The sequence below is a fragment of the Periplaneta americana genome, chromosome 15, assembly GCF_040183065.1.
Source record: "Periplaneta americana isolate PAMFEO1 chromosome 15, P.americana_PAMFEO1_priV1, whole genome shotgun sequence".
NCBI classification, from domain to species: Eukaryota; Metazoa; Arthropoda; class Insecta; order Blattodea; family Blattidae; genus Periplaneta; species Periplaneta americana.
In genome coordinates, this window is record NC_091131.1 from 160,063,155 (window position 1) to 160,084,450 (window position 21,296).

Here is a 21,296-nt window from a genome sequence, read left to right on the forward strand (position 1 = left end):
TCAACATATTCCCCACTGGAACTGAAACATTTGTCATACCATGGGATCAATTTTTGTAACCTTTTGTCGTAGAAGTTAGCTACTGAGATCGGAACCAGCGTTTGACTGCGTCTGCACATCTCTCTGTCGATCCCATGATATGAGAAATGTCTCAATTCCGATGGAAAATATGTTGAAAAATAGCTCAATAATTGTTGTGTCCGTTCCAATAAATTTGTGCAATGAAATTGTGTTTTTTTTTCTGTTAACGACCCCTGGTGAAATTATTTTTTTACTGCCCTCGTAATTGCGGTCGAGTGGCCAAAATTTGTATAAGCACTTCTTTTGACATTATTAAAATGGTGGAAGAAAAAAATTTAACTTTTTTATCTGCCCCCATCAGAATGTTTGCTTGTCAGATATTTTGTTTAATATGTGTTCTAATATTTTATATTTTTAGGTACGTAATGTTCCATATCGCGAACTGAGGCGCATAAATACGAAAAATACATTTGAAATAAGCTGCAACAGGTTGTAGTAGAGTTAGTGCTTTTATTATAGTTTTAGTAGGTTATTTTACGACACTGTGTCAACATTTTACGTTATTTAGCGTCTGAATGAGAAGAAGGTGAAAATGCCTGTGAAATGAGGCTGTGGTCCAGCACCGAAAGTTACCCAGAATTTGCTCATATTGGGTTGACAGAAAACCCCGGAAAAATCTCAACCAGGTACCTTCCCCGACCGGAAATCGAACCCGGGCCACCTAGTTTCGCGGCAGACGCGCTAACCGTTACTCCACAGGTGTGGACTTAGAGTTAGTCGAACATATGCGCGGAGTAATACATAATGGTAAAAGCGGGTCTTATCATTGGATGGATTATAGCAGTGATGTCAACTGATGCCCATAGGAGCAAGCGCGCGCTTTAGAGCCCAGGAGAGTCTGAGCGCTTTACAGCGGAAAGGAAAGAGACAGACGGAAGAGGTAGTATATACCGCTTGGTCGAGCTATATACAAGGATGGCCAGCACTGATTCAATGAATAAAGGGAAGAGAACTTATTAAAACTGTATCCATGTTAATTTTTAGATTTGTCTGAGAAGTATAAGTGCATTATAAGAATGTAAGTTTTAATTTTATTGCTCATTTTTCACAAGTTTGCTTTTTTATTCAAAAGGAATATTTTCTCAACTTTTTTTTTTACAGAAAAGTAAAATTTTCAGATATGTTTGTTTAGTAGCCTTACAGGTACTAAAACAATGTTTTCGTAAATGTAATATATCGTAAATACGTATTACTGAAGATAGTGTATTAAAATGTTTGAAAATATTCGCATATAAAATGTCTGTAAGGAAATGAATTAACAAAGCAAATACTGTTACATCACAAACAAAAGATATGTGCCTATGTGTTGGTAAAACGTCAGCTCTATAGCTTCAGCAGATTTCGAGAAAATAATTTAATATTCTGATAACAGAAATACTGGGTGTTCTGTTCAAAGTGTGTCATGGCTCGCTGTATGCCGTCATGTGGCTAGCCGATGAGCCTAGAGAATTCAATCTTCCTACACTTCCGCAGAGGTGTATAACCTATGAGGCAGAGAAGTTGCCTACCAAGTACGGCGTTCATTCTGAAGAGTACGTATCGATACGTACGGTAACGCCGGTAGTGGCAGGAATGTGAACTGTTTGGAAATACGTACTGTCGGGATATGGGGAGAGGGTTAAGACGATTACTTACGTGTTTGTTGACATTAACTTAGACGGTCAACATGGACACGGAGCATTTGATTTGTGTTGTGGAATGTTACCGTACGCAATCGATGATAACAAATACCCTACGTACGACTTGCCGGCGCAAAACACAGTTCGAAAGAGGTTATGGTAGCACACAGACCGTACAGACCGCCATCTGTTGCTACGACGTTCAAGTTATACCGTACACTTTCTCAAGTTCAGATTGAAGAACGCCTTAAATAATAGGCAACTTCTCTAACATATAAGCTGAAACTCGCTTCAAATCGGTGACCCAACAACAGTGACGTCATGAAACACTTTGAAATGAACAGCCAGTATTAGGCTAAGAAATAGGTGTTAGTACTTTTGTTTTACAGACAAGATAGGAAACAACAAACAGAAAGAAGCCATATAAAAATTACGACATAAAATTTCACGTTCCGTATGAAGTTTGTGCACCACTGTTTTCTTAATCCAACAGGCTGCTTATTCCTCCTAGCATACCTAGCGCTTAATGCCAGCGCACGACGTCAAGGTCAGAAAAATGCGCTTGCTTTGACATCACTGGATTATAGTATTGGTCAAAAGATATACCCTCTCCCTCCACCGCAATGGAAGTCTGTAAGAAAGGAGGAGATGAAGTCCGTTACATTTCTCAGAGCAAGTAACTATCCTACTCATGATAATCAATAAGCTCATAGCAGGCTCATTTTTGCCTCACGTGTAATGCCTATCCCATTAAAGCAGCAGTATGTTGCGCGGGTTGCGGACAGCGCAGGCGTCCAGCTGTGTTTACGATCTGTTCTGTGGTATCACCACGCGGTCTGCAGTCCGTGCCAAGTGTCCGTTACAGCCGCATCTCCGCCGCTCGTTAGCATGAATGTCTCCTTAGTGGCCGACGACTGCAGACAGCTGAATCATGCAGCAAGTAAGTTCTCTCGTCAAGTTGAGTGGGAAGACAGTTCTTAAATGTTTGTTCTTGGTTCTTAGAAATTGGTATAATAACTTGAATGCAAAGTAAGTGTTGAATAGATGTAGAAATAGAATGAAGAAGTAGACTTTTCACCAGTATCGGAAAGAAAAGAGACAGCCTTGTACTTAATAGTGTATCTTGATTTCTGTTTTATCTCCTTGAACGTTCATTATAATTCTTTGACTAACAATTATACGAATATGCGTTAATAAATGTCGTAATATTAAACATGTTTAAATTTGAACTTTAAACTATATTAAAATTGTTCATTATTAGACCTTCAATTATTTAACGAGAATACAAGGACAGCAGTACCTGGTGCGTTTTTAATAAATGCGTTGGAAAGTCTCAAATGTGTTATTTTAAAAAGCGTACCATGTGAATGAATGCAAAATCGTGCAGAATGTCGTTAATTAGTTCGTAAGTAAGCTTACTTCTGAATTTCATTTGAACTGCTGGCGAAGTGTTGGGCATAGGCCTACTCAAGCCTAATTGGACGGTTTGCCTGCAGCGCATTCAGTCGAGGGTAGGATTTTTTTACGTACCGGTACCGCAAATATGACATGGAACCGCCTTCCGCAGAATGTCGGTATGAATTTTATTGTCTATAAAAATTCATCGCCCTCTGCCGTATTTGAACTCTTGACGATTTATCTAATGACAAGCATCAATTGTATATATTGTTTCTTTGTAGAATATGATCCGGAAATAACTTTTTATTGATTCTTAGAGCAGTATAATGTTAAATTTATAGTACATTTCGAGAGCTTATATGAAAGTAACGTAACTACAAAAACTGGCTGTTACATCAATCGATAAAAAATTCGTCCTTCTACAGTACTTGGTCATAAAAATCGTAATTCAGTTCCGAACAGTCTTGTACATGGACGGGAAACTCGTGCTCCCAAAGTGCTAAAAAAACCTTGAAAGAGAGAAAGACAGACGGAGCCAGCCTCAGCACTTACCAGTTGTTTTAGTTTCGCTGCAAAAGCAGTTCACTGCCACGGTGCGCTCTGGCGGCTCGTGCAGGTGGTCGTGATATATATTCCATGATTTGAATATCAGAATGACACATGGTACAATAATTATAGTAATTTTAGGCAGACTATACCTAAACACACAACAAAATTATATTCTTTTCTAGCTGTGTTATTCGTTTAGTACTGGAAACACAAACTGAATACAACCTTTTCAAGATACAACAAATATACCTGCAACACTTATTTATTATTACACTATTTGTTAATATTTCTTATTATATGTCTTATTTGAAGCGTGGAACGCTAGAATTTACAAGTCTTTATACATTAAAGAGTATCCCTCTGTTCTCAGAAAGGTAATAGTCTGTATTCGCAAACAATCACAAATTCAAGGAAGTATTTTTACATGTCACGGCAGATGAAATAAACTTACTTCTGAGCTCTTTCTTTACTTTGAGAGCTTTTACACTTCTTTCGTGTATTAAACTTTGCCTCAAATACTTACAGTATATATGGAAGCAAAGAGTATATTTGGAAATTCTGACTTAGGCAACATTACGAACAGTTCGAGTCCTGATTTTGCTGGAATCTGAGTGGCGTGCTGTTCTGTAGATATATTAATTCAAGCTATAAATTTTCAGGATTTTCTATCGGCGTAAACCAAAAAGATTTCAGAAAAATTTCGATTACTTGTTAATTGTCACTGTTTCTCCAAACTTAGCAGTGAATTCTGCTGTAGGTCTTGAAGTAGGATCTTATATTTGATAAAAATATTTTCTTATCACTCTTCAAGATAGTTTATAGTCAAAGAAAGTGAAGTTGTCTATGTTCTACATGATACTACCACATTTCAAATTTATCCATGAATGTTCTTAGCTAGTCGATCATATGTCGTGCAATTCTGTAACTCGCACGCACAACGTGGTAACTATATTTGATATCCCATTTTTACCTTTAGCTGTTCTAAAGCAGATGCAGACAGTATTTCTTTACTAAAACCTTCACTGTTTATTTGTAACATGAAATGCCATGCGTAAGAAAGTGTAATAGAATACAAGCTTTATCTCTCTCCTTAATAAAAAAAATTCTCTTTTTACTCGTAACTAAAGGGAAATGATCTGGGAATTATATTGTTTGTCACTTAAAACGAGCCGCCACTTACTGCAGACGCGATCGAACTTGTGTCTTGAAAGAACCGCACACAGACAGTGCAGCTACTACAGAGTCCGTTCTACCTGCATTGAGATTGTGTAGACACTTTGAGAGCACGAGTTACCCACCCATGGTCTTGTATATATTACAATTCGTAACCTAACCGCAAAACATGATGGTATAGTTCATGTGAAATAAGCTTATTGCTTATTACGAATTTTGTTGTCAATAAAACATCGATTGTAATTACGTTAGTTTTACATTAAGCCCTCGATTTACGGACGTACTTTGTGTTACAACGACTTCTCACTTAGTCGTAAACTTATTTGAACAAAATACTTCAACATTTATCATTTCGTAACACAGGGGTTCTCAAACTGTGCGTCACCAGTCTTTGTCTGGGACGTCACGGCTATCAGAAGAAATTAAAATGTGCAGGGACATCATTTTATTTTTACTGACATTTTTAATATTAACTTGCCTATACCTCTGGATCAACGCTGTTTGCTACCCCGTTCCACAACTGGAGTTCGATGATACTGGCGTAATATACAAACAAATCATTTTACTAAGTATAGGAAGGAAGAAAAGTAGTTCATCCATTTATGTAAACTAGGAAATATCGCAATTTTGAGTTTGATAATTTTCATACAGTACTGTATTAACACTTAGTGTTTTTACTCACGAATTGAGCTATCCATTCGGACGTATTAATTATGCAGTGTATATTGTATTGTTACAGCACATTAGCGTACAATATAGAGAATGAAGTTAAATTGAAAAATAATCATAATATGGATATTTACTTAAACACATTTTTGAAAATGGCGGCCGTTCATTTCGACACAGGCTTCAGTTCTTTTGTGCATATTATCACACTATAGACTATTGTACGTAATTCCAATTACCAGTTTCGTTCTTCGTACTAGTAACTCATGTTGAAATAATTCCGTACCTACTCTATAAAAGAGTACCTTACGTACTGTAAATTCAATCTTCACTTCTGCCCGATCCGAAAAGATAAAATTACTCAGATATACTATCTACTGTCCGTTCAAGTGGTTATGTCGTAGAGTCGCAGAAAGGAGGGAAATCACGTGACCGTTAATTACTTAACTAAGCCCTTTTATTTAAGTTATTTTATTCAAACAGTTGTATAATATTACGTACATAGACGTCCAATTCCTAACAGAAATTAATGTTCTCAGAAAAGAGCTAAGACAGCCCAGCCACTAGCTGGCGAATAAAAGCTGGTTGGGGAAACCGAGATACGACGTAGGCAAATGGACGACAGTACCTGTGCGAAAATGATTCAATATTGAAAGCTCTTTCGTCACTGGGAAACGCGAACATATTTTTGGAACGTACTGTTTACTATGACCGTAAGGCTACTATGACTGTATATGCAGTCTTGGATCTGTGTGGAAGACGGTTGAAGGGGTGGGAGTGAAGTACATTCAAAAACTCAGGTACAATAAAAATTGAAGTAAAAATAAAATGATGTCCCTGCATAATGTTTATTTGAAGGCAACATGAAAATTTTAAGTTCGTGTACATATTTTATTTTAATTTTGTATTTTTATATATTAAAGTAAATTACTATTTTCTTTTAAATACGTCAAATCGAATTTGGGATTTTTTAAATTTATTTTGGGTACTGGGACGTCGGAGTCAGATGGAAAGTATGACATGTGAAAGGCGGTGCGGCCTCAAAAAAAGCTTGTGAACTTTCGTAAGGCACACATTTTTTACATATTCTACAACGGCATGTAATTTCTATTTTTATACATACCTTATTGTTATTCTCTTGCCCAAGATCATTAAGAACGATGGATATTATTCATGTTTGTTCCTACTAGTGTCTTGTGCAGCAAATGCTGCAAATTAGATTAGAAGTTAAAATAAAAAACTTTCATATTTATTTTCAATTAAAAATACCAGACATTTTGAAAGTTATTTGCTTCAATAATAATGAAAAATACTCTCCTTGAATGTTTTTCGATGCCAAATACTGTTTTCATGAACAACTCCATCTTCAGTTCTTGAGTTTCAATGCGAAAACGCGAGTAACAATGTCAGGAAGATCTGCGAGCTTGTCATGTGGGAGTAATGCAGTAGCTATTTCATGTCATTGCGGATTGTAGGTGAGAGTTACGAAAATATCAGTTTTGCCATGCTTTCGAACAGTAGACGTAGCATCTTGGTATACTGCCGCATGTTTCCTGAACTGCCTTCAAATGTAGAGGCAGAATCATTCTTTCCTGCTAAGAGATCTTGTAGTCCTCTTATTTTATCAGTAAGTAATACCTCTTGATCTTTCCTTAGGAATTGTAATTTTTGCGCTTCCTCCAGATAATATTGATCTACCAATTATTGCTTGATTAACTTGTGTGACTAAGGAATGTGTGAGAAATGGCTACGAACAGGAATCCGAAATGGTACAAAACTGAAGTAGTCATTCTAGTGAGCTTGTTTTGTTTGTTTATTTATTTATTTAATTATTTATTTATTTATTTATCTGTTTATTTATTTATCTCTTTATCTCTATATCTCTATCTCCCTATATCTCTATCTCTCTATATCTCTCTATATCTATATCTCTCTATATCTCTCTATCTCTATATCTCTATATCTCTATGTATCTATATATCTCTATCTATATATATCTCTATATATATCTATATATCTCTATCTCTCTATCTATATCTATATCTATATCTATATATATATCTATATCTATATCTACCGCTTTATCTATATCTATATCTATCTCTCTATCTATATCTATATCTATCTCTATATATATATCTATCTATATCTATCTCTCTATCTATATCTATCTCTCTATCTATATCTATATCTATATCTATATCTATCTCTCTATATCTATATCTATATATCTATCTCTCTATATCTATATCTATCTCTCTATATCTATATCTATCTCCCTATATCTATATCTATCTCTCTATATCTCTATATCTATATCTCTATCTCTATATATCTATATCTATATCTATATCTCTATATCTATATATCTATCTCTATGTCTCTCTCTATCTATCCTTTCTGTCTGTCTGTCCTGGTGTAGTTAAGGCCATCAGGCCTTCTCTTCGAAAACACCAGGAATACAAATACAATTTTTTTTGGCGTAGGACACTATGTTACAATTGTGATTCATAAGGGAAGAGGAGGATATAATAATCATCAGATCACAGTGAGGGTTTAATTTGGTCCCCCTTGTCTGCCATGCACAACATAATTGAATTTTTGGTAGCTCACCATCTTCGGAGACAAAAACACCCGCAATACCCTCTGCAGTAAGTTTATTTTATCGTCGTTGATCTAACCTAGTATGATCATCGAAACTTAACTCTGCGGATCGCACGTTTTCTTCACTTGCAAATATTTGCCCTCCATTTTTGTAGGAAGTAGCATAAAAGATTGTTAGTAACAATATCTGACAACGTTTGGAGTGTATTAGGCACCTGTGGATGCTGGACATAATTTTGGCTATGTAAAATGTTACCATATGTTGAATGAATGACGTATAATTGGCCATAAGCTAATAATGAATTGTAAATGGCGGAAGATCAGAGACGTAAGTTATTTATGTATTATCCCATGTATTTTCAGCAGTATAGGCTGTTGTGAGTACCCTATTGCTGAGATTCGGAAAATGAGGCGAATGCTACATCAGACTTGTAGAATCTTATAAGCGCCCTAAGTAAAATTGTTCATCGTAAATCATTAGCAATTTGCGTTTCATTCGTTGCTGGTTGCGGGAAATAAACTTACTCATCACGGCAGCAGGAAGTGAAATGTCCTGCTATTCTCACTACAACAAAATGATATGCTTGGCAGTGATCACAAATCTAATCGATTAAACTGAAGGAATATGAAATTAATTTTGATGTAGTTCAAAGATACAGCTGAAATAAGAATGAATCAATTACTAATGGCTCTTCCATAGTACTGCACTATTACCTAGACAATCACACATATAAATATCTACACCACACCTCCATTAATATTATGAAAGACACACACCACTCGATTAATAACCATAAAAATATTTCATCTATACTAATAATAAATCTGTAGCCGAATTTTTTCTGGTAATTTTCGATTTTCCAAAAATAATTGGTCCTAACATGTATAATTAACCACCCTGAAACCGAAAATCGCTTTTTTGAAATTTTTGTTTGTCTGTCTGTCTGTGTGTATGTTTGTTACCTTTTCACGCGATAATGGCTGAACGGATTTCGATGAAAATTGGAATATAAATTAAGTTCGTTGTAACTTAGATTTTAGGCTATATGGCATTCAAAATACATGATTTAAAATGGGGGTTATAAGGGGGCCTGAATTAAAAAATCGAAATATCTCGCTTATTATTGATTTTTGTGAAAAATGTTACACAACAAAAGTTTCTTTAAAAATAATTTGCGATAAGTTTTATTCCTTGAAAAATTTTGATAGGACTGATATTTAATGAGATAAATGAATTTTAAAATTAAAATAACTGCCATCTAAGGCCGCGTAATGAATTAAAAAACAAAAGACTTCGTCTATAAGGGGCCTTGGACAGCAACAATCCAAAGCTATGAAAGATAGCGTACAGAGAATGTTCCTGTGTTTGTATGAGGTAATATCGGAAGCTAAATTAACCGATTTGTATAATTAATTATTATTTCACCATTGGAAAGTGTAGTTTCTCTAGATGGACATAATGCTATAATGTTATTACAGTAACTTCTGATATATAATATAATATAATATAATATAATATAATATAATATAATATAATATAATATAATATAATATAATATAATATAATATAATATGTAATATTACTTACTTACTTATTGGCTTTTAAGAAACCCGGAGGTTCATTCCCGCCCTCATATAAGCCCGCCATTGATCCCTATCCTGAGCAAGATTAATCCAGTCTCTATCATCATATCCCACCTCCCTCAAATCTATTTTAATATTATCTTCCAATCTACGTCTCGGCCTCCCCAAAGGTATTTTTCCCTCCGGGCGGCCTCCCAACTAACACAATATATGCATTTCTGGATTCGCCCATACGTGCTACATGCCCTGCCCATCTCAAACGTCTGGATTTAATGTTCCTAATTATGTCAGGTGAAGAATACAATGCGTGCAGCTCTGCGTTGTGTAACTTTCTCCATTCTCCTGTAACTTCATCCCTCTTAGCCCCAAATATTTTCCTAAGAACCTTATTCTCAAACGCCCTTACTCTCTGTTCCTCTCTCAAAGTGAGAGTCCAAGTTTCACAACCATACAGAATAACCGGTAATATAACTGGTTTATAAATTCTAACTTTTAGATTTTTTGACAGCAGACTAAATGACAAAAGCTTCTCAACCGAATAATAACAGGCATTTCCTATATTTATTCTGCATTTAATTTCCTCCCGAGTGTCATTTATATTTGTTACTGTTGCTCCAAGATATTTGACTTTTTCCACCTCTTCGAAGGATAAATCTCCAATTTATATATTTCCATTTCGTACAATATTCTGGTCACGAGACATAATCATATACTTAGTCTTTTCGGGATTTACTTCCAACCCTATCGCTTTACTTGCTTCGAGTAAAATTTCCGTGTTTTTCCTAATCGTTTGTGTATTTTCTCCTAACATATTCACGTCATCCGCATAGACAAGAAGCTGATGTAACCCGTTCAATTCCAAACCCTGCCTGTTATCCTGAACTTTCCTAATGGCATATTCTAGAGCGAAGTTAAAAAGTAAAGGTGATAGTGCATCTCCCTGCTTTAGCCCGCAGTGAATTGGAAAAGCATCAGATAGAAACTGACCTATACGGACTCTGCTGTATGTTTCACTGAGACACATTTTAATTAATCGAACTAGTTTCTTGGGAATACCAAATTCAATAAGAATATCATATGAAACTTCTCTCTTAACCGAGTCATATGCCTTTTTGAAATCTATGAATAACTGATGTACTCTACTCTTATACTCCCATTTTTTCTCCAATATCTGTCGAATACAAAAAATCTGATCAATAGTCGATCTATTACGCCTAAAACCACACTGATGATCCCCAATAATTTCATCTACATTTGGAGTTAATCTTCTCAAAAGGATATACGACAAAATTTTATACAACGTCAACAAGTGATATTCCTCAAAGTTACTACAGTTAGTCTTGTCTCTCTTCTTAAAAATAGGTAATTACGATTATGGATTCCTTCCATTGTTCTGGTATAATTTCCTTTTCCCAAATTGCAAGTACAAGTTTATAAATTTCGCTAGAAAATGCGCTTCCACCCTCTTGTATTAATTCCGCTGGAATTTGATCAGTACCTGGAGACTTGTACTTTTTCAGATTTTCTATTGCAATTTCGACTTCAGAAGGTGTGGGGTCCGGTATAAATGGCTCAGCAGTTTGTATTTGAATTTCGTCCCGATCATTTCTATTTGGCCTATGTTATTTGAAGGGTTCACAACCATAGTGGGCCAAGCGCCATTTGCTGAATACGTAGAAAACAAGGGTTAAAATTAAGTTATTACCATAATTCAATGGAAACCTATAACAAGTAAAATAAAATATACACAGTAAAGCTAAATGATGTCAATCTTCATTAAACTATGGTTGCATGTAATAAAAATTAAGAAACAGGTTAAAGGAATTGTCATTGCACCAAATGAGTGTCTCTGGACCAAAATGATCGCATTTTAATTATTTGGATGCAATTTAAATTAAGTAACATATTAGACGATTTATCCTTCTATCAAACACGAATGTCCCCTGGATCAAACGTCCTATTTTAATTATGTAATTACTTTATATTTATTTCTAACGGGTGCAGCGGAGCGCACGGGTATGGCTAGTTTCTAATAAATATATTGTTATCCTACATAAGTTTTGTAGTTTTCAGTAACATGTAGTCTATATACTTTAGTCCACACCTGTGGAGTAACGGTCAGCCGTCTGGCCGCGAAACCAGGTGGCCCGGGTTCGATTCCAGGTCGGGGCAAGTTACCTGGTTGAGGTTTTTTCCGGGGTTTTCCCTCAACCCAATATGAGCAAATGCTGTGTAATTTTCGGTATTGGACTCCGGATTCATTTCACCGGCATTATCACCTTCATCTCATTCAGACGCTAAATAACCTGAGATGTTGATAAAGCGTCGTAAAATAACCTACTAAAATAAAAATATATACTTTAATCCGTTACTCAATAAATTGTAGAAATGAAGATGTAATATTCTCTACGTCTATATCATCAATATACCTTTAATGGGTATGACATTCATGTGATATTGTTTATTGTAGTATGTGTGTTTTCTCTTAATATTCTGAGAAGTCATTTGTTCTGAAAACTGACTACAGATGGATTTTGAAAAATAGGAAAATTATGTAGGAAAATTGACATTTCACAGAAAACTACTATTTTCCGCATATCCTTGAATGCCAAGCGTTGGCCTGGTTAGCATAGTCGGTATAGCGCTGGCCTTCTATGCTCGAGGTAGATTTACTGGCATGTAAAAAATCTCCTGCGGGATAAAATTCCGGCACACCGGCAACGCTGATATAACCTCGACAGTTGTGAGCGTCGTTAAGTTAACCATAATTGTTTTTGAATGCCATGCTTCAAAATGAGGGGTCATTAATTAAAATCCGTTTAGCTGTTTTCCCGCAATTTCCATTACCAGTTCAAATTGTGTGTGTATATATTTCTTAAAACAATGTTTAAATGACGTTAATTTTAATTGTTTTCATTTGATTTTATTTGCGTAAACAATGATGGGGCCAACACAAAAAATATCTTTGTGCACAATCTACGCTATATTCAAATTGGTTTTGAGTGATTTATTAAAGAATGTGTTCAGGTCTAATTGAGAAACATGTTAAACGCATTATCCTTGCACCAAAAAAGGATGCTTCTTGTACCAAAAAATCGTATTTTAATTATTTTGATACAATAGTAACTAAAAGCATTTAAACGAATTATGCTTTCCCCGAAATGAACTCCCCCTTAAGAAAATGATCGCACTTTAATTATTGAAGTTAAATACCTCGTGTAATACTTGGTGTTCATTTCAAAGTGTGTCATGACGTCACTGTTGTTGGGTCACCGATTTGAAGAGAGTTTCAGTTTATATGTTAGAGAAGTTGCCTATTATTTAAGGCGTTCTTCAATCTGAACTTGAGAACGTGTACGGTATAACTTGAACGTCGTAGCAACAGATGGCGGTCTGTACGGTCTGTGTGCTACCATAACCTCTTTCGAACTGTGTTTTGCGCCGGCAAGTCGTACGCAGGGTATTTGTTATCATCGGTTGCGTACGGTAACATTCCACAACAGAAATTAAGTGCTCCGTGTCCATGTTGACCGTCGAAGTTAATGTCAACAAATACGTAAGTAATCGTCTTAACCCTCTCCCCATATCCCGACAGTACGTATTTCCAAACAGTTCACATTCCTGCCACTACCGGCGTTACCGTACGTATCTGCACGTACTCTTCAGAATGAACGCCGTACTTGCTAGCCAACTTCTCTGCCTCTTAGATTATACACCTGAGCTGCGGAAGTGTAGGAAGATTGAATTCTCTAGGCTCATCAGCTAGCCACATGACGGCATACAGCGAGCCAAGACACATTTTGAACTGAACACCCAGTATTACGTGCAAATAGCTGTGCCTGAAATGTTGCGGGCCAGTGAAAGGCTTGTGTAATGATTATTAATTTGATATGTTATGTATCAAGAGAATTGAAGGGCTTAGTAGAAGAATGGGGTATCCCTCAAAAGTATGTTTTTGAGATATTTAGCATTTTGTTAGATTCTCTGTAACTTAAGGAAAATAACAAGAATCACAACGTCTTTTGGGTAATGTGTTAGATAGGTATTGCACTAACTTTCTGCAAATGTACAGCATAATATTATTATTATTATTATTATTATTATTATTATTATTATTATTATTATTTTGCACGTTAATATTATAAATAAATAAAAAATAAATTATTATTATTATAGGAAAATTTCACTTATGATATACTATATTTTACAACAAAGAAAGAAACAAACTCTGAAAGATATTAATCAAAAGACATTTAAATAAGGTTCATTTGTTTGTTTGTTTGTTTAGTCAACTGTCCGAAGTCAGGTCTAAACATCATAAGTGATACCAACAAGGCACCACTTATGAGGCAACTAGACCAGGAGGTAATGGGTTATGATCATTGCTTTCTACTTCACATCCATTATCTGATTTCAAATTTAAATAAAAGTTGTGATGAACTGGAAGTACGAACTTTAATATAGATAGTATGTCAGGACGCTAAACAGCTTTGATGGGCATTCCATTGGGGTGCTTTGGTTCCATGACTGTATCTGCTATACAAGGTGTTAAAATATCCAATATTTTAGGAGGTGTTATTATGGATCAAAACAAGAAAATAATGTCTAATAAACATGGGTCCTACAACACATACTTTCTGATATCTGAACGCTTGTTCATAGGAGGTGCTCAATGTGACGTCCATTCAAGGAATCACGCACTCTTGAAATTGACCTGGTTCCTTCATGTGTCCCCATAACCAAAAGTCTAGGATTTTTTAGTTTTGGGGAACGAGTAGGCCAAAGTGTGGGGCTTCCCCGACCATTGCAGTGGTCCTGAAATGTCAACGTCAGGTGTTCACGCACATTGCGGAAAAAATGTGCTGGTGCGCCATCGTTTAAGAACCACATCTGTAGTCCTGCTGACATAACACATTCTCCAGCAAGGCAGGCAATACTTTAATAAGAAAATCCTAAAAGTCTCTGTGGTAGCACGTATGGCCCTATTAATCTTTCTTAATATATATTCTTGTCCACAGTTTCGTGCCTTCTTTCTGCTGTTGTCTTTCCATTTTATGGATTTCTTTTCCTCTTTTTGCTATTATTTGTCTTATTTTCACCATTTCATCCCTTACAAAAACATTAGTATGGTCCAAGGCTTTTAGTATGGTCAACGTCCGCCATGTTGCTTGGAAACTTATTGTATCAAAGCAGTTCTCCCATTTGTCAGTTAGGTAAACAGCTGGCCAATCAGAACCAAGGTTTCAAAGAACTGTGGCATACCTCCTTATTCCATTCTGAATTTTGATACAACTTACAAAGCCCTTTCATATGTTCATATTTATTTTAAAATGGGGCTATTCCTTACTTAAATAGCACATTAAACTAACAGTAGATGGATTCAGCTTTCATAATATGGAGTTAGTTCATTTTTTACCAAAATGTGGGATACCCCCCTATTCCACTAACCCGTTCAATTATAATTACACCGTATAGAGACGGGGATTGATACGAGTTATTATTCTAGAGAGAAAAATCAAATATTTAGGTAGTATCACAGTCTAGTATATACAGTCACGAAGCTCAATACGTAGGAAATACGCATCCATAGATAGTTGCTAACCACTAGGATCACTATTATCGCCTCATCACATACAATGTGGAACAGTACCGGCACAGTCTATTGTTCCTAGTACCCTCGTCAACTCAAGCTTCGTGACTGTGTATACTAGACTGTGGTAATATTATGTTAAGGAATGATTCAGCGATTATGAAACAACGTATCTAACATACGGAAGTCGCTAATTGGAGTCGAATTGGTTGAAAGGGCTGGAATTAGAAACAAACAGATTAGGTCTAAATTGGCATGGAGAGAACTAGGGACACTAAACACCAAGACTGTTGGAAGGATGGGAAAAGAGAGGACAAACGAAATTTCGAGACAAGATATCTTTCATAATAATGACCTAGGATCACTAAAATACTATAGGGAACAGGAGGAATGTGTCAGAATAAATTCAAGGGAAGAGAGAACAGGAATGACGTAGTGGAGATTAGGTAGACCTATCTGGAGGCTGAAGAATAAAAGAGGGAACGTAGAGAAAGATAAATGTCCGTTATGCGGACTAGTGGAAGACGCAATGCATATAGCTTTAAATTGTGCGGCAACGAATGATTTCAGAAATTGTTGCCTGGATAAACATTTTTTGAACATAAACGCTAGAGTGGCGTATAAAAATGAATGGTCCTTTAAACGCTAGCAAATTGCATAAATTAGGAAAATTTCTTTTTAGAGTTAAAATTGGATGGGAAGAGAAGGTCAAAGCTCTTAACTGAAATTAATTATTCAGTATTCGGACGCGGTAAGGAGCTATGAAAAATATATAATTAAAATATCGAAAATAATTAAGTGAATTGAATATGAAAAATGGTTTCAAATACAATTGCTTACTTTTATGTGTTCATGGGAAATGATTTAAATTAGATTATAAATTAAGAAGTAATAGTAACCTACTATATTTTAATCTAGAAAAATGTTAAACAGATAATTGTTATACAGGGTGATTCACGAGGATTTACTGTCCTTTACGGAGCTTATTTCCGAAGACATTCTGAGCAAAAAAATGTCATATAGCCCTAAACATTTGTCCTAACCTCAATATTTTCAGAATTACACTAATTTTGAGTTGTTTGTAAAATACCATTATTGTTCAGTTTTAAAGATAAAAGAATATTACAATAAAGAATGAAGTATTCAGGAGTATCATTTCTTTAATTAGGTAGTATTCAAAAGGTAAAAATGTATTGTGAATTCATAGTTGCTTCGTACAGATTTTTTTTTTTTCGATTTTTAACTACAAAATTACATTTTCTTACGCATTTATCATAACAATTGATACAAATCACGCCACTCTTGTAAATTCTTTAAGATTGTACATCAGGATACATAATTAAACTGTAAAAAATAAAATTACTAAAGTCGTATGATTTGTAAACTTGTTTGTGATAAATGCGTAAGAATGATGTCATCTTTAGTTAAAAATTGAAAACTAAAATCTGTGGAAAAACAATTAACAACACTTTTTTAGCTCCAGAACACTAGCCAATTAAAGAAATGATACTTCTGAATAGTTCATTCCCTATTTGTAAATTTTTTTTGCCCTTAAACTAAAGAAAAAAGGTATTTTACTATCAACTTAAAATTAATGTAACTTTGAAAATATTGGCATTAGGACAAAAGTTTATATGACATTTTTTGCTCACTATGTCTTCGAAAATAAGTTCCGTAAGGGACGGTATATCCTCATGAATCATCCTATATTCATAGGTTGTCATATTCATTGTTAAGTCCACACCTGTGGAGTAACGGTTAGCACGTCTGGCCCGGGTTCGATTCCCGGTCAGGGCAAGTTACCTGGTTGAGGTTTTTCCGGGGTTTTCCCTCAACCCAGTATGAGCTGGGTAACTTTCGGTGTTGGACCCTGGACTCATTTCACCGGCATTATCAACTTCATCTCATTTAGACGCTAAATAACCTAAGATGTTGATAAAGCGTCGTAAAATAACATACTAAAATAAAAAAATTCATTGTTAATTTTGAATCATTGTATAGTAAGTTATGACGGATTAAGAAATGGAGTACATCTAATTCGCCATGACGTGAGTACGGAATGATGAAGTAAGTAAATAAGTGAATACATTAGTATCTTGTTTGCTTTCGATGCACGTATGTTTCAATTTTTTTTATTAATTTGAAGTTCAGTAAATGATTTTTTTTTTAGTGTGCTTATGTTTCTACTTTTTGGGCCTATTTTGGAAATTTTGAGAGCCATTTAGGCCTAAAATTCCGAGTTCTAGTTATTACGCTACTTTCTGAATTAAAATGTGGGACATTCCATCTTCGGCGGTGTATTGATTTATTGATTTCATGAGGTCCAGATCCGGGATGGATTCTTGCACTTAGTCATTGTGTGTCCTATATGTGATGATTGTACAAGTGCAACGAATGGCTCGGGTGGCGAGCCATCCTCCTTGGGCCCTGCAAGCAAGGTTCGGAGCCCCGGAACCTAAATCAGCATCGGAAACCTACCCCACTCCAAACTTTTTTGTCTGTTACATATGATAGATGAAATGGGAGGGTGGGAAGTGTTGATGGAATAAAAGAGGAGACGGGAGTACGTCGATTAAAACCTTCTCCAAGGTCTGTTTTTGTCAATCACAAAATCCATCCAGATCTGATCGGGAATTGAACCCGTACCACCTGAATATAAGCCTGTTGTGCTAGCAGCGTAGCCACAGATTCACCTGCGGTGTATTGGTTGCCGTACCTGTGTATGATACAAAAATGTCCTGGGTTAAAATCCGACTGATTTTAGGCAGAAGAATTCTAATTGCGATTTTCGTCTATTGAGAAATGTAAGAGGCAGTACTTACGTACTTACTTATGGCCTTTAAGGAACTCTGTTGTTCATTATCGCCCTCACATAAGCCCGCCATCGGTCCCTATCCTGTGCAAGATTAATCCAGTCTCTATCATATCCCACCTCCCTCAAATCTATTTTAATATTACTCTCACATCTACGTCTCAGCCTCCCCAAAGGTCTTTTTCCCTCAGGCCTTCCAACTAACACTGTATATACATTTCTAGATTCGCCCATACGTGCTACATGCCCTGCCCATCTCAAACGTCTGGATTTAATGTTCCTAATTATGTCAGGTGAAGATTACAATGCGTGCAGTTCTGCGTTGTGTAACTTTCTCCATTCTTCTGTAACTTTATCCCTCTTAGCCCCAAATATTTTCCTAAGAACCTTATTCTCAAATATCCTTAATCTCTGGATAATTTTGAGAGAAAAATTGTTCTGGGGCCAGGTATGGAACCCGGGACCTTTGCTTTAACGTACCAACGCTCTACCAACTGAGCTACCCGGAAACTCTACCAGACACAGTGTGGTAGAGTTCCCGGTAGCTCAGTTGGTAGAGTGTTGGTACGTTAAACCAAAAATCCCGGGTTCGATACCTGGCCCCGGAACAATTGTTCCCTCAAAATTATTCAAATCACCTTTACAGGGAGTTTTACCTGAAAGCTTGATTTGCGCCCTTAATCTCTTTCCTCTCTCAAAGTGAGAGTTCAAGTCTTTGAAGAAGCGGTCTTTGAGGGCTGTCCTTGCTTAAGGAGATTCAAGAATAATTTAAAGAGTTTTGTATAAAGTGAAAATTAAAATTAAGGTGACATTCAACATTTAATTTTTTTAAGGTGACATGTATTTATCTAGCCTGACGAGTTTACTTCCTTGCTTTGAATTGTAAATTATTTAAAAATAGCGTGTAAGAGGGCCTTAGACTAGAAATGTTTAGTTTAAATGTAGTTCTGTTTATAAGTATGCATAAGAATGCAATTATTTGACTTATTTGAACTGTTGTATCAGTGAAGCGAGGTGAGTCAGTGAAGTTATGGTTTTACAGTGCAGTGAACAGTTCCGATCAGTGATAATTTATAGCGTCAATGAAATGTGTTCTATAGTGTCAGTGAAATGTGTTACAGAGTGTCAGTGAAATGTGTGCTAAAGTGTCAGTGAAATGCGTCATAGTGCCACTACAGGGAATGAGATGAGAGTAAAGTGAAAGACTATTAACACTTATGTAGGACCTATACATAATTATGTAGATTGTGTTGTAAAATTAGGTGTTTTATTTTATGTTTTATTATTATTGTGTTAAATTGTATTGTGTATTCTTATTGTATTGTGTATAAAATTGTATATGTGTTGTAAATTGTATTATGTATTGTAAATTTTATAGCTTATCATTTTAACTGTGTATTGTTAATATTGTATATACCACTGCCACCGGGTACTTGCCCACTTGCAGTGTAAATAAATACATACATACAACCATACAGAACAATATATCTGTGTTATAAATTCTTTCAGATTTTTTGAGAGTAGACTAGAAGATAAAAGCTTCTCAACCTAATAATAACAGGCATTTCTTAGATTTATTCTGCGTTTAATTTCCTCCTCAGTGTCATTTCTATTTCTTACTGTTTTTCAAAGGTATTTGAATTTTTCCACCTCTTCGAACGATAAATCTCCAATTTTTATATTTCCATTTCGTACTATGTTCTGGCCATGACACATAATTATTATATACTTAGTCTTTTCGGGATTTACTTCCAAACCGATCGCTTTACTTGCTTCAAGTAAAGTTTCCGTGTTTTCCCTAATCTTTTGTGGATTTTCTCCTAACATATTCACGTCATCCGCATAGACAAGCAGCTGATGTAACCCGTTCAATTACAATCCCTCTCTGTTATCTTAAACTGTCCTAGTGGCATACTCTAGAGCGAAGTTAAAAAGTAAAGGTGATAGCGCATCTCCCTGCTTTAGCCCGCAGTGAACTGGAAAAGCATCCAACAGAAACTGGCCTATACGGACTCTGCTGTACATTTAACTGAGACACATTTTAATTAATATAACTAGTTTCTTCGAAATATCAGCTTCTAATAAGATGCACTACACATGAAAGAATCCTTTGTTCGTAGATAGCGACGAATAATGGCAATGCTATATGTAGAGGCTTCATTAAAATTTCTAATGTTTGTGGAGTCCTTTAAGAGAGAAGTGTGAACTTGACTCAAATGTACTGTCTTCGCGCTACGAGTTGGCGCGGGGAGTAGATAGGCGGGACGGGGGAACTTTACGCTACACTCTGACCTGAAAACTTCAGTCCACTTACTTGGCTACAAGGGAACGGAGTCAGACATAAAAGATTCCGCATCTTCGGTGCTGTCGCTATCATTATCACATTTTTCAAAATTTCTGGAGTATGGTCTGTCCATGATAATCGTCTGTTTATGTTCCAGCCGTGTGTATTAATTCGAATCTCTCAACAAAGCCATTAGCCCCACCGCCCCCATCCTGATGAACAACAATGAATTTTCTGGACACATTTACGATAGTCAAAACTCCCGTAACATTTTTATCGTGCCAGAACTTGGAAAACGTTAAATTGGTAGGCCTATCTATCCGCATTTCGTCCAGATGCAAAATCGGTTTTTCCACTTTCCTAAGCTTTCTTATTTGCTGTAGATATTTTCACGTATTCTAATTTACAGTGTTTTCCTCAATTTTTTTGCTGCACACTTCTTCCACCTGAAATCCTTTTTCTTCAGTATTCGTCTTAATGTTGTCTTTCATTTCAAATCAATTTTCTCTTGTAAAAGGGTGGACGTTTGTTGCAGCTTGGTACTATTTTTTTACTTGTTATTTAACGACACTGTAATAACTACTAGCTTCTTCAGTGTCGATTGAATTGATGGCGAGATGGTATTTGGCGAAATGAAACCAAGGATACGCCATAGATTACCTGACATTCGCCTTCCGCTTGAGAAAACCTCGGAAAAAAACCCAACCAGGTAGTCAGCGCAAACGGAAATCGAACTCACTCCCGAGCACAACTTGCAGATCTGCAGGCAAACGCGCTACCTCCTGAGCTACGCCGGTGGCCCTCTTTCTTTTTCAAATAAAACTTCTCAATTATATATTTTTTGTCAATCTCCCGCCGAAGTCCTCTACATTTGCATTTCGGTAGTCTGGACGTTTACATTTTTTTTCTCCCTCGGGTGTTGACAACGCACTTTCT

At 35.9% G+C, this 21,296-nt stretch overlaps 1 protein-coding gene across 1 annotated transcript in view; it reads left to right on the plus strand.

The window, feature by feature from the left end:
- The first annotated feature begins 2,490 nt into the window (after window positions 1–2,490).
- LOC138715488 (follicle-stimulating hormone receptor-like) overlaps window positions 2,491–21,296 on the plus strand; it is a 778,322-nt gene continuing 759,516 nt past the window's right edge. Inside the window, exon 1 of the mRNA XM_069848450.1 lies at window positions 2,491–2,640. The gene's annotated coding sequence lies outside the window, so the exon portion shown is untranslated. The remainder of the gene's footprint in view (window positions 2,641–21,296) is intronic.